This window comes from Malaya genurostris, chromosome 3, assembly GCF_030247185.1.
Source record: "Malaya genurostris strain Urasoe2022 chromosome 3, Malgen_1.1, whole genome shotgun sequence".
Classification (NCBI taxonomy): Eukaryota; Metazoa; Arthropoda; class Insecta; order Diptera; family Culicidae; genus Malaya; species Malaya genurostris.
The window spans coordinates 197,533,424-197,548,610 of NC_080572.1; the positions used below are offsets into that span (position 1 = coordinate 197,533,424).

General features: G+C 36.5%; 1 protein-coding gene across 5 annotated transcripts in view; it reads left to right on the top strand.

Annotated features, from left to right (window-relative positions):
• LOC131434427 (sphingosine kinase 2-like) overlaps positions 1–15,187 on the top strand; it is a 70,198-nt gene that overhangs the window by 28,535 nt on the left and 26,476 nt on the right. The window lies entirely within an intron of this gene.

Genomic DNA, 15,187 nt, shown 5'->3' on the forward strand with positions numbered 1-15,187 from the left:
TGTTACGCATTCAAAAATGACATCAATAAACCAACGAATGTAATTTTATTACCCTTTCACACCGAGTGTTTATTACACGTTTTATTTCCCCTAGACCGACTAAAGTCATGGTTTTATCCCGCACGGGGGAACCCCATCTGGAACCAATTGCTGTAAATAACCTGTTTGAAGAGTGTTACTAGAGATGTTGTTCTATAAATATTTATTATCTAGTTTTTTTTATTGTTTTGTTAGAGAGCGCTTGCCCAGTGACAATGGTAAATCTTTGATTAGTTTCGCCTGGTTAGATTACGCACCGGATGGGAAATTGATCAAACAACGCTAGATGATGAACGATACTTTCACTGCCTCCACACACACAAAGTTTGATATCAGAAAGGGGCAGGTTCATGTATCGTCAGCTTTGTTAAATCAATCGAACCGTGATGCTAGGTATGTTCCGAAAAAGGAATACTAACCGGGAGACTACGTAGGAGTGTTAAAAGCTATGAAGGTTGCGTGAAATATATAAAAAGTCCATTCTAATGCAATTCACTGAATATTGAAATATCTTGTTAGCAGAAATTTCGGAAATAATCTTAATCATAATCTTCTTATGTTTCGTTTTCGACTTATCAGTGCCTTCGCAGTTTATGTTAAAATGATTTTTCCACCTTGCAGTGCAACATAAACCGCTAAGCGGACAGTACAGTTAATGCTATTTGCCAAACACTGTTTTGTATCGACGCGAAACGACAGTAATAATGTGCCGAATGAACTAAATGACTGTCGTAAACTGATAGTAGTTATTTAGGGGTCAACTGTTTTGTGCAAGGTGCACATGACTAATATTACGTTCTTTTTACGTGAGTCCTATATCTTGGAACAGTTTTAAATGGGTTTCAAGTTTTTGACGGTGTGTTTTCAAAGTTTATCATGTGGAAGACTGATAAGTGTTTGACCGAGAATATCTGATGATCAGCAAACTAATGATTAAATATTCAGCAGATATCCAGTGAGGCAACCATAAATAACTCAAAAATTGAATTCCTTCAACCTTTTAGACCCAACGAGGAAAATTCATCATGCTTGCTTGCCTTTCTCTCAGTCGGACGACGGTGAGTGTGATGTATTCAGACACATATCAGAACCACTATTCAAATTGATAAGTAAAACTTGTTCGCAACAAAATCTGGACAGATTAAATTTGAAATAAAACAACTTTGCTGTTAGTTAAGCACAAAATGCATTTTTATTCATTTAATTGTGCATTATTTATCATCCTAAATTTAATTACAGTTATTTAATTAGGCTGCATGAGCAAATCACGAATTTTTAAGTTTACTCCAGCCATTAAGATCTGTGAAGACTTCTCAGCAATCGGTTTATTGTTGTTGTTTATATTGAGAGAATTCTTTCTTCACAAGAGCCCAAAACCGCTCGATAGGTCGCCACCTCGAGCAGTTAAGGGATGCCAAATCTAGCCTGAACAGCGAGGGAGCATCATGACTGCATAGGAATGATAACAAATGCTTCTTTAGACATTCTTCAACCCACATTTCCTTGTTTACCGTTCCGGTAGTGATGATGCTTTGGTTTGTTCGATCACAGCTGCATAGTGCATAGTGCATACTTTTTTTTGGAAAACTTTAAAAACTGTTTCAATAACTGCTCAAAAACTGCCCTAAAAACTGCTCCAAAAATGCTTGAAACTTTAAATCACTGCTCGAAAACTTCTCAGAAACTGTTCGAAAAAACTGCTCGAAAAACTGCATGAAATTGCTCGAGAGCTGCTGGAAATCTACTCGGAAAACTGCCAAAAAATACTACTCGGAAAAAACTGCTCAAAAACTACTCCAAAATCCGCTCGAACAAACTTTTGAAACTGCTCGTAAACCACACGAAAAGCTGCTTAAAAACTACTCCAAAAACTGCTCAAAAACGGCTCGAAAACTGCTCGCTAAACTGCTGGAATGACCCCTTGAAAGCTACTATAAAAACTATTCGAAATACTACTCGAATACCACTCCAAAAACTGCTCGATAGCTACTCCAAAATCTGCTGAAAAAACTTTGAAATTGCTCGAAAAACATTCGAAAAATTGCTTGAAAACTACTTCAAAAACTGCTTAAAAACGGTTTGATAACTGCTCTACCATCTGCTCGAAAAACAGCTAAAAAGCTACTCCGAAATCTGTCGAAAAAGCTTTTAAAACTGCTCCAAAAACTGCTTCATAACTACTTCAAAAGCTGTTCGAAAACTACTCCAAAAACTGATCGAAAAACAGTTTTGAAATGGCTCGAGAAACTTCACGAGAACTGCTCGAAAACTATTTCAAAAACTACTCGAAAAAACTGCTCGAAAAACTGTTTGAAAAGTACTCGAAAAATAATACAAAAACTGCTCGAACAAACTGTTTGAAAACTGCTCGAAAACTACTCCAAAATCTGTCCGAAATTTTTTTTGAAACTGCTCGAAAACCACTTGAAAAACTGCTCAAAAACGGCTCGATAACTGCTGGATAAACTGCTCGAATGACTGCTCAAAAGCTGCTCCAACAACTGCTCGAAAACTACTCCAAAACTGATCGAAAGAGTGCTAAAACAACTGCTAGAAAGCTACTATAAAAACTGTTCGAAAACTGATCGAAAAACTATTCGAAATACTACTCCAAAAACTGCTTGATAACTACAAAATCTGCTAGAATTTTTTTTTTGAAACTGCTCGTAAACCACTCGAAAACTACTCCAAAAACTGTATGAAAACTACTCCAAAAACTGCTTGAGATCGGCTCGATAACTGCTCGAAAACTGCTGAAAAATAGCTTAAAAGCTGCTCGAAAGCTCTCCGAAATCTGTTTGAAAAAACTTTTAAAACTGCTCGAAAACTACTCCAAAAGCTGCTCGAAAACTACTCCAAGAACTGCCTGAAAAACAGTTCTAAAATTGCTCGAAAGCTCTCCGAAATCTGTTGAAAATGCTTTTAAAACTGCTCTTAAAACTACTCCAAAAGCTGCTCGAAAACTATTCCAAAAACTACTCGAAAAACTTCAAAACAACTAAAAGAACTTAAATTGCTCGAAAACTACTCCAAAATCTGCTCGAAAAAACTTTTTGAAACTGCTCGAAAACCACTCGAAAAACTGCTTAAAAACTACTCCAAAAACTGCTCGAAAGAGTGCTAAAACAACTGCTCGAAAACTGCTTGAAAGCTACTATAAAAGCTGTTCGAAAACTGATCGGAAAACTATTCGAAATACTGCTAAAATTCGCTCGAAAAAACTTGTTGAAACTGCTCGAAAACCACTCGAAAAACTGCTTGAAAAATATTACAAAAACTGCTTAAAAACGGCTCGATAACTGCTCGATAAACTGCTCGAATGACTGCTCAAATGATTGCTCAAATGCTACTCCAAAAACTGCTCGAAAATCGGCTCGATAACTGCTCGATAAACTGCTCAAAACTGCTCGAAAACTGCTAAAAAAACAGCTTAAAAGCTGCTCGAAAACTCTCCGAAATCTGTTGAAAAAGCTTTTAAGACTGCTCTAAAAATTACTTCTAAAGCTGCTCGAAAACTACTACTCTAGAATAAACAAACAAAAATTGCTCGGAAAAACTGTTCGAAAACTACTCCAAAATCTGCTCGAAAAAACTTTTTGAAACTGCTCGAAAAACTGCTTTAAAACTACTCCAAAAAACTGCTCGAAAGAGTGCTAGAAGAACTGCTCGAAAGAATGCTAGAACAACTGCTCGAAAACTGCTTGAAAGCTACTATAAAAACTGTTCGAAAACTGATCGAAAAACTATTCGAAATGCTGCTAAAATTTGCTCGAAAAAACTTAAAATTGCTCGAAAATCACTCGAAATACTGCTTGAAAACTACTCCAAAAAGTACTTAAAAACGGCTCGATAAACTGCTCGAATGACTGCTCAAAAGCTACTCCAAAAACTGCTTGAAAACTACTCCAAAAGCTGCTCGAAAACTACTCCAAAAACTGCCCGAAAAACGTCTCAATAACTGCTCGATAAACTGCTCAAACTGCTCGAATAACTGTTTGGAAACTGCTCGAAAAACAGCCTAAAAGCTGCTCGAAAACTACTCCGAAATTAGCTGAAAACGCTTTTAATACTGCTCGAAAACTACTTCAAAAGCTGCTCGAAAACTACTCCGAAAACTGCTCGATAAACTGCGTTAAACTGCTACTTCTAAAGCTGCTTGAGAACTACTAAAAAACTGCTCGAAAGAGTGCTAAAACAACTGCTAGAAAACTGCTTGAAAGCTACTATAAAAATTGTTCGAAAACTGATCGAAAAACTATTCGAAATACTACTCGAATATAGCTCCAAAAACTGCTCGATAACTACTCCAAAATCTGTTCGAAAAAACTTTTTGAAACTGCTCGAAAACAACTCGAAAAACTGCTTGAAAACTACTCCAAAAACTGCTTAAAAACGGCTCGATAACTGCTCGAAAGACTGCTCAAAAGCTACTCCAAAATCTGCTTGAAAACTACTCCAAAAGCTGCTCGAAAGCTACTCCAAAAACTGCTCGAAAAACGGCTCAATTACTGCTCGATAAACTGCTCAAAACTGCTCGAAAACTGCTCCAAAAACTGCTCGAAAAACAGCTTAAAAGTTGCTCAAAAACTACTCCGAAATCAGTTGAAAAAGCTTTTGAAACTGATCCGAAAACTGCTCGAAAACTACTCCAAAAGCTGTTAAAAAAATACTCCAAAAACTGGTCGAAAAACAGTTTTAAAATTGCTCAAAAAACTTCTCGAGAACTGCTCGAAAACTATTCCACAAACTGCTCGAAAAACTGTTTGAAAACTACTCGAAACAAAAATACAAAAACTGCTCGAAAAAACTGTTTAAAAACTGCTCGAAAACTACTTTCAAAAAACTTGTTGAAACTGCTCTTAAACCACTCGGAAAACTGCTTAAAACTACTCCAAAAACGGCTCGAATGACTGCTCAAAAACTACTCCAAAAGCTGATCGAAAATTACTAAAAGACTGCTCGAAAGAGTGCTAAAACAACTGCTCGAAAACTGCTTGAAAGCTACTATAAAAACTGTTCGAAAACTGATCGAAAAACTATTCGAAACCACTCGAAAAACTGTTTGAAAACTACTCCACAAACTGCTTAAAAAACGGCTGGATAACTGCTCGATAAACTGCTCGAATGACTGCAAAAAAGCTACTCCAAAAACTGCTTCAAAACTACTTCAAAAGCTGCTCGAAAACTACTCCAAAAACTGCTCGAAAGAGTGCTGAAACAAATGCTCTATAACTGCTTGAAAGCTACTCCAAAAACTGTTCGAAAACTGATCGTTTTTTTATTATCAGACTTTTTATTTCGAAATTTTTCGTGGGGTACCCTGTACAACCCTATTTTGTAGGATTTTTCGTTTTCCGCTATAACTATTTGAAACAAAAAATAGGTTAAAACAGTTTGACCCTTTGCATAAGACAACCTAGTTCAATTTTGGAAAAAACACAGTATCCACAGTCTACTTGTCCAGAAAATTTCATCCAAATGTGAGAGAGTACTGCCTACATTTGTTCGAGTTGGTGCGAAATTCGTCAATAGTGTAATAACAACCAATTGGTGAATTCACCCAGAGACCCCTGTGAAGACGATCTGGAAGAAGAACAGCTGAATTCGGAAGGATGACAGCTCATGCGTGACGAAATCCGGGTAGCAGTGAACAACCAACAAAAAAAAACCTATTTTAATCCACCTAGTGATGTAATGATGCCTTTCTCATATTACTCATTACATCATAAATATAACCGTGAAATTCGCAAAAACAACTGTTTATTGAATAGAAATAGGAAAGTTTGTTCGAACCTAATCTAACACCCTCTATAAAATCTGTTTACCCTGTAGTTCCGGAACCGAAAGTATTATCCACAACAAATTAAGGAATTCTGTATGAAACTGCAAGACTTTTCTTTTGAACCTATAAGTTTGTGAAAATCGATTTGGCCATCTCCAAGAAAAGTAAGTGAGATCCTTTTTGCAGTTTTTGATCACTATTTCCAATTCTTCCGAGACCGGATTCAGATAAACGGAATAGCCGAAGTTGGTTCGTTTACTACCAACAAATATGACCTACAAATTGGAACAGTTTTGAACGTAGTTAAACCTATACTTACTATCTCATACTCTATTTCGATTAAACCAATTAAACGAAATCTAACAAACGAAACGAACCTGCGTTTTTTTACTTCTGCATATGTAAGTCAAGCTAAACAGCATAAAACATGTAATAGGATTATTATTTTTATTATTATTATTATTATTATTATTATTATTATTATTATTATTATTATTATTATTATTTCATTATTATTGACATCAACAACGTGTACGAAATAGAACAAAACACGCCTTGTTCGTTTTGTGTTTTCTTCTTCTTTCGGTGTTGTACATATTGTCACTCTATATGGCGATTTGAAAACTTTGACACTCTTCGCCCTGCAACTGCGGAACCGGAAGTCGGATCCGGATGAAATTTCACAGTAGGTTTAAAACAGTATGAACTTTAATTCAAATCAAGATTTGTCAAAATCGGTTCAAGCATCGCAGAGAAATCGAAGTGAATTTAGTTTAAGGAGTTTTTCTTCTCAACTTTCGGTGCTCTCGGAACAGGAAAAGAGGGGAGCAGTAGTGCCGAATTAAGTTTCCATGCCCACAAACTCTGCAAACTAGAAGAATTTATCAGGCAATTTTAAGGGATTTGTACCTGTTTTTAACCATCGTTCGTGAAAAAATACTTATAAAATTGGTAATTTCCCACTTATCAAGCTTTAGTTCCGAAACCGGAAGTCGGATCCTGATAAAATGTTCCACAAATTTTTAGGGTATTATAAGACCTTTCATTTGAATCTTAGTTTGCAAAAATCGGTTGAGTTGTTCCAGAGATAATTGAGTGTAAACTTTTTCTCAAATTTTCACATAATGCCATATAACTCCGGAACCGGAAGTCACATTCAAATGAAATTCAATAGCAAGCTATGGGACCATAATACCTTTTATTTGAATCTTAGTTTGTGAAAATCGGTTTAGCCATCGCTGAAAGAAGTGAGTGCATATTTTTTTAATTTTTTTGGTACATATCATCCTATATCTCCGGAACCGGAAGTCGGATCGGAATGAAATTCAATAGCAGGCTATGGGACTATGAGACCTTTCATTTGAATCTTTGTTTGAGAAAATCGGTTCAGCCATCTCTGAAAAAAGTGAGTGCATATTTTTGTTACATACACACACACATACACACACACGGACACATACACACACACAGACATTTGCTCAGTTCGTCGAGCTGAGTCGAATGGTATATAACACTATGGGTCTCCGAGGCTCCGTTCGAAAGTCGATTTTCACAGTGATTACATAGCCTTTCTATATAAGAAAGGCAAAAACAAACGAATGGAAGGTCATTTCTGTCATAACCGCGAAACATCAGATCGTAACCTGGTGAAAATCGCTAATTGGGGATTGTTTTGATTTAATCAACTTGCAATAATTAGCACCCCACGGATAACGATAGACAATTCAATCGTGAACCGAACAAATCAACTATACTGGCATGTGATTCTATATTAGCATATTTCAAATGGATTTTTAATTGAACATGTATACTAAATTGAAATACTGATCAACTCTATCTGGTATTCTATGCCACAGTTTTACGTACTGGGCAACAGTAGAGAAATTTCATGCATGTGACTAAGAAAAACCGAGCATTCACAGAGGTGATATTCATTTGCACTGATTGAAATGTATACACAGCAGTTTCACTGACACCGGGTACTTCTGATATAAACTGTCAACTCGGTTGTCACACCGACCGAATGAGAGCAATGATAAAAACTAGTATAACTGGATGAAGCTAGAACAATGGGGGACCTACATTTTTACGACAGGGTTATACAATAAGAATTGAAACTGGAAAAGTTGAGTTTTGTCATGGTCGTAGCAAAATCTTCGACACTCGGGTAAACTTTTTAAGTCTTGGTATTTTACTACATGTAGATTATAAACGACAATTGTATGTCCATCCAAAATGACAATTTGATTGATGACATAATTCTCAGTGGGCAGCAAAATGACGCATATCCAGTTCGCTTACCAAATCTCTGTTATGATAGACGATTTTTTTCTCTGTGCGACGTGATGAGTGATTGCTTTATGATTGCTGGTAGTCTAACATTGTAGCACTAGCCGTGGAATTGTCCTGTACAAAGAAAATCGGCAGTGAAATCTGTCAAAGTGGAAGGTCAAGATCCACTTCAGATTGCAGTGCAAAAAAAAAGTTTCCTGCTTCGGGCGGTATAAATTGAGTTTGTGAAACATTCCACAACTCATATCGCTATTTGTGCAATTTGAATCTATCTTTCCAGGCGTTATCAGTAGTGGGGATTATTGAAGGTCGTTTTATATTTGTTTATAAATGACACACCTGTTACCTTGCGGCTACGCGAGAAAACGCAAATTTCACAATCAGAGAATGTGAAGCAAAATGAACTTGAAACGTAAAGTCTGGGTACTACATTTGGATGCAGAAATTGGCCATCTGTTTCTATTGTTTCTGATCTATTGCAGAGGGTTGTTATCAAAAGAAGATTTATTTATTTTCTAAGCATTCTCTATGAAGAACAATACACTTTTGCGATGCGATCAAACCAATTTCTGTAGTACTTTTGTCTCATCGAAGAAGGTATCTCCTAAATAAGTGTTTTGGTAGCATCAAGCACTTATTCGGATGTCGGAAAACGTTGCCCACGTAATTTAATTTTGACGTATATGAATAAGAAGAAGGCATCATATATTACAGCAAGATTAATAAATATACTACTAATTGAAAAGTTTGAAACCCAGTTTTGAAGACTTTTTTTCGTAATACTAATATGGGCAAAACGTAGTACGATTTTTGAATTATATTTCGCACGGAAATCTTATTCGTCGAAATTTTTTTTTCTGGGTTGGTTTCTGTGCCGAGTGTCACGTCAAAATATTCATTAGTGTCTCATCATTCGGAATCAAATTTCTGAAGCCGAAACGTTCAGAATGTTGCAGAACGCCTTCGGTGATAATTGTATGTCGCGAGCAAGTGTTTCTGATTAGTTGTTTTTATTCATACATTTATTTTATGCGGTTCAAGATCCTAAAACTAAACATAGCCGGTTTATCATATAACATTAGTTGCCAATAAAATCAAGATAATGTTTTTTTTACTGGATCTTGTTGTAACCCTTTTTCTCGTTGGAGAGTTGCTCTCGTTCCTATCAACCATAGGTTGAGGGGCCATTGGCTCGTGAGTCGCATCTTCTTCCATTTTACCGTCGTCGTTGCTGTTGTTTTTAGTGTTTTCGTAGTCATTGTTTTGGTGCGTCTCTTGAACATCCATAGTATTGTTCGAACCGATGTTAGTTGAAGTGGGTTTTTGTTGTTTCACGATGATTGTAGTTGATGCTTTAGCTGGGGATGCTTGTTTGATTATTGCAATATTTTTGTTTGTTGAACCAATAGTACTGGACTCGCTAGATACGCGTGCTGAACGGTTACCTTTGGTTGAAGATGTCTTTTTCGCAGTTTCAAGGCAGGGCTTGCCGTAGTGAACAGGTTGTTTACAAAACCGACATGTAATCAGCTGATTTTCAAAGGTAACCAGCGATTTACAAGGATGCCTTCCGCTGTGACCACAAATTACATAAGATGGAATCGCCTTATGCAGTCGCCTACGCAACCCTCGCACGCCATTCTGGATACCGGGGGAAAAATTCCGCTATACTTCCCTTTCGATGGAAAGAATTTCTCCGTACTGCGACATATTCTCTCGAACGAAATGATCACTAGCCTGCGGGGGAAGGTCATGTACACGTACTTCTATAGCATCGTCCGCCACGTACACAGGAATTTTGTATTTAACATTGTCATACTCAACACTGTGCACCTCGTTGTTAACCGAAGCGAATACAATTGCATCTCTGTCACGTTTAAACATAATGTACACACAGTTAGACGCCTTGTTGAATTGAATCTCAGTTACATTATTAGCGTCTAGATGCATTCGTTCTTTGAGTAAGATTTCAATTTCGCGTGCTGCTGGTGGTTTAACTTTGCAGCTTTCGGAATCAATAAAAATTGAATTTGATCTTATAGGCCAAGTTTCAGGCTTTTGTAAATCGTATTTGCCAATTTCGTATATTCTATTGTTCACTGCACTGTATTGTCTTTGTTTCTATCGTCTCGACCGTAAGCAATTTTCGTTTGTATCGGATGAGATGCGAACACAAACTGAATTTCTGATTAGCACAAATTATTCAAACAGGGGCGAGAACGCGTTGAAGACGAACCACGTCCAGGACGGCTGTTTTGACAGTTTTCTTTGATTATCGAGGTGTGGTGCATTCCGAATTTCTCCGATCGGCCGTCAGTCGGAGTGTTATGCATCATTTGCTATTCGTAAAAAGAGGCCAGCATAATTCTCCGACAACTCTTGGTTTTTGCACCACGATAATGCACCGTCGCATACTGCATTACTTCTTCGTGATTTTTTCGCCAAAATTTCAACCAATAGGCACGTGGTCGATTTAAAACTCAACACGTGGCCCTCTGTCCTCAGACCTTAATAACTGTTCCGAGGATTCAAAAAATGTTGACACAAGTGTATTGGGACCGGGAGGAAAACTTTGAGGGGGACAAAATAGATTTGAAAGAATAAATAAAGTATGTTGAAGTTATGTACAAAGTCTTACTATTTTTTTGCCATAGTAGTACTACTACATTTGAACTTATGTTAGTGAAAATCGTCTCAACCACATTTGAGAAATAAAGTAAGCTTCATTTTAAAAATTTTGACCACTGCTTTCGAAATTTCCGGAGCCGAAAACTCAATACCGGTATAGTGAAATTCTGCTCATTGAACCAACAGGTAATATGAACTACAAACTGGAACAGTTGTGTTCCCACCTCTGATTAAAATGGCGGTTTGAAATAAATGACGGATCCAGTATAGGGATGTCAGATTTTTCGAATTACTCGATTACTCGATAATCAAGTATAATTTTAAAACTTTTCGATTCAATTTTTATCCATTATCTGGGTTATTAATCGAATACTTGTTTAAATATTTGATAATTACTATTGAATTTTTCAAATTATTTGTTTAGTTCAAAAATCGAAAATTTCAAACTGATCGAATAAATATTAGTCAAGTATCTCGATTATTAATTGATTACTCGATGTCCAGCCAGCGACTGGCACCATTAAAGAAGCGATTATAAATACACGCTCCTACTCAATGCTTGAGCGAAAAAATAGATATAAAGCGAGAGGACTAGTGTTTGATGGACAGAGAAGATGTTAGGATGTAAGGTATCGGTCGAGTGACGACCAGGATGTAGACCATGTTCGATGTACGATCTACTATGTCTGACTGGCGTTTTAGAGTGATTATAACCAGATTCAGAGTGGCGAAATGGTAGCGCGCATGCACAGAATGCATAAGAACGCATGTTCGAGTACTGTATCTGAGCGTATCTTTTTCCAATAATTATCTTTTCTGTTAGTTTTTCATTCATTTGGCTTCTCCAATATATGTCAGTCGCTCAGTCATTGCAAAAACTGAACTTAGTTATAGCGGCTTTACGTCAAACCAACTAAAATTAATAAATCACTAAAAACAGTTCGTATGGCCATAAACCAACATGACCTACAAATTGGAACAGTTTCGAGCACAACTTAGGAAATATTTTACGATTTCTATGTATTTTCAAAACTTATTACTTTGTCATGTTAGAACCGGAAGTCGGATTTGGATATTTTTATGGGACTATTAGACCTGTTAATTTGAGTTTCATTTTATGAAAATCTAATATGAGTTTTTTTGGCCCTAGACTATCTTGATCTAGAAACTAAAGAAATTTATTAGCCGGCTTAAAGAATTCGCTATATTTTTGCTTATGAAAAAAAACTTGAAATTTACATTTTTACTCTAAGCACCCTATCGACAGAATCGGAAGCTGGATGTGATAAAAATCGGGATATTCTTATCCAAGGATGGCTTTTATCGTATCAAAGAACGCTCACCATCAACTCTTCACACGATTGAATCAGTGCCATCAAAGAGAAACGGATATTATCGCAACAACAAAAATCCGGCATGGCTCATTTAACATAGAATAGACACCAGTGCGAGAGCGAATTTCTCTCGATGACATTTCTGAGAATCAAAGGTTAGCAAGCTGCTGTCAGGATCCTCTCTGAAGCAACAAACGGTCGCTTATTATCGTTTCGCGATCCGAATCTATACAGGCAGTTGATAATTGCGATAGAATCATTTTACTATTGCCGCTTATTCTATCTATGTGCATATAACCTTTGTATAAGTTGTGTCTATGAAAATGTCTGTGAATGCTCCACACAAGGGTTTTGAAATATTGCAACCTAGTATGAGAATCATCAAGTTGAATCATCGATTCGATTTTCTACGATAAATTGTCAACTTGCGATTTTCTCTTGAGAAATTCCACACAGCAACGATCATTATCAGACTGTAAATTTTTTTAAGGGCGTGAAATACTCAGAGTATGAAGTGGAGCGAAGAAATGTAGCAAAATTCTCCCGCGGTTCATGCATTGAGTGACTCGAGTTCTTGTAGCATCTTCTGCCGGATTGAAAATGTTGTATACAATATAGATAGCAATATAGCAGCTTCTATCAAATTTTCACAATCACCAACACTGTACTTATCTAAAGACCTTTCAGTTAAATCTACACTCAAATAAATATTCACTTTCGAGTTACTTGAAAAATCACATAAAATCAAACGTCAAATAATCTACGTGAACCAAATAATAAAAATATAGTTTTTAAACGCTTCAACAGCTTCATCAGGAGTATTAGATCGCTCTCCACGCAGTTTATTCTTCACGGAAGGGAACAAATAGAAGTCGTTGGGTGCCAAGTCAGGACTATACGGCGGGTGGCCAATCGATTCGATTTTTTTTGGGTGCTTAAATATTCGGTTGTGTGAGAACTTGCATTATCGTGATGAATAATGATTTTGCGTCTTGCGCTTGTTTTTTGTGTTCACTGGCAAAACAACTGATTAAGGGCGGCCTTCTTTGAATTCATCGGCAAGCGAACTACGACCACAATTGAATTCGTTATACCAGTTGTTTACAGTCGCATAGGATGGCGCTACACTTCCAAAAGTCAAACTAAGTTGATTGAAGCACTCTTGTCTTGATAATCCACGTCGAAAATCGTAATAAATCATTGAGCGAAGATGTTCACGATTCAATTTCTTTTTATGCCTACAAATAGCGCTCAAAAGATAGAATGTTCTGAAGATGGTAATGGTTAAAAATGTCAAACTTTTTCTGATGGAAACATCAAATCCACCGGAAACAGTGTTGCCTAGGCTGGGGGACGGGTATAGCGTGATGGGATAGTCGATGCCTTTCACGCAGCCCGCCTGGGTTCGATTCCCAACCCCGCACATAGGGTCAGAAAGATTTTCTGGTCCGAAGAGGCGAATGACCTAAGATGTTAAAGCCTCTAAATTGAAACAAAAAAAAAAAAAAAAGTGTTGCCTAGGCTAAATACATAAGTAACAACCTACGTATTAACACAGAGCCATCCAAGTAGAGGTTCCAATATGTGTAAGAAATTTAACGGTTGTTTTAAAAAGCAATCACCAAGTAGCAATTCTCCTGTAGAGGCGCTTCCAGCAGTCCAGTGATTCTTTATAGGCTCTTGCGTTCGAGCTTTCATAAATGGTATCTTATGCGTGCAAAGTTGTGCGCAACGATGATTTTTAATGGATTTTTACCTGTATGCTTTACACAGCTTTTTTGAAAAAGTTTGTACTAGCTGCTCTCTGTGATATTAAGTGAAATACATTTCAGTTACATGTGGCATCTAATAAAATTAAAATAACTATCATCTATCTAAAAGGTACATGTGATATGAACACCTACACATTTTATTTATAAAACACGTAACTATTACGCTATTAATGCCAGTCCATTAAAAACTACGTGTAAAATAGGGTGTAAAATAATCACATACCTTTTCGCGTAACTATGATGTGATTCTATTTTACGTTTCGCTTTCAGCTCATCAGTGCGTCACTGCCGGAGAATCTTTTCATTATCAGTTGATCAGTGAAATTTAAATCACATCGATCAATATCGGTACTGATCTTCCGTCATACAATGGGTAGTGATTTTGAGCTAAAATGATTCTTGATTTATGTAAGTTCAATCATTGGATTATTCGATAAGCTTTGATGTTGGTGGAGGAAAATCACATATGATCAAGATAAGACATAACATGATCTTCGTCTGGAATCGTTGAACTCCCGCCCTTTTTCAAATGGAGTACAATTGAATAAACTGCATCAGAATCAGATAAGAGGAATTCTTATGATATACTATTATCAATGCTAGAAAATCAAATTACTGAAAAAATTGTCAGTGCATAACTTAAGTTAAACCGTTTGAAGGCATCTTTTTCTTTTTTACTCATATTAGGGAAAATTTATTAATTTCGCTAATTTACTCGCTCCTCCGTGCACCTTTGCTGATCACAACAGAACAACAGATTTCCTGCATCATTTATTTCCGAATTTACAAGAAGAAGCTTTTACATCAACAAATACACGTTTTCCTATAGAATGTAAACGTTTACTGTGGAGATTTTTTTAAGAAATAGGGCAAAGCAGTAATATAATTAGGTATTTCAAACATGCGCTCATTGAATATATTGGACGTCACATTCCAACAACCCTCCCCCCTTCCCCCTGTCACAAAAGGTCACGTTTTGTGAAACATCCCCCTCCCCCTTGCGGTGTGACGTCTTTTATGGACAGCCCCTAATAAAAAAGTTAGCAACACTGCTTCAATGCATTTGTATTATATCGCACCAAACAAAACTAAATATTTTCTGTTAAGAAGTTTCCCTAAAAAATAAATAGATACTGATAGAAATTACGTAAATTTTTATTTCACAATAATTTCTGCAAGAAAAAATCCATATAGGAATGTGTTCGTTGCTAATCAAATGTGTTAGCGGAAGTAAGCTGAAACTGAAATAATTTTCCAGAAAAACGGAAAAGTTTTAGACTAAGATTTTCGCTTTTCTTGAATTGCAATTCTAAGCAAAATGAACTGATTTGTTTATTTTT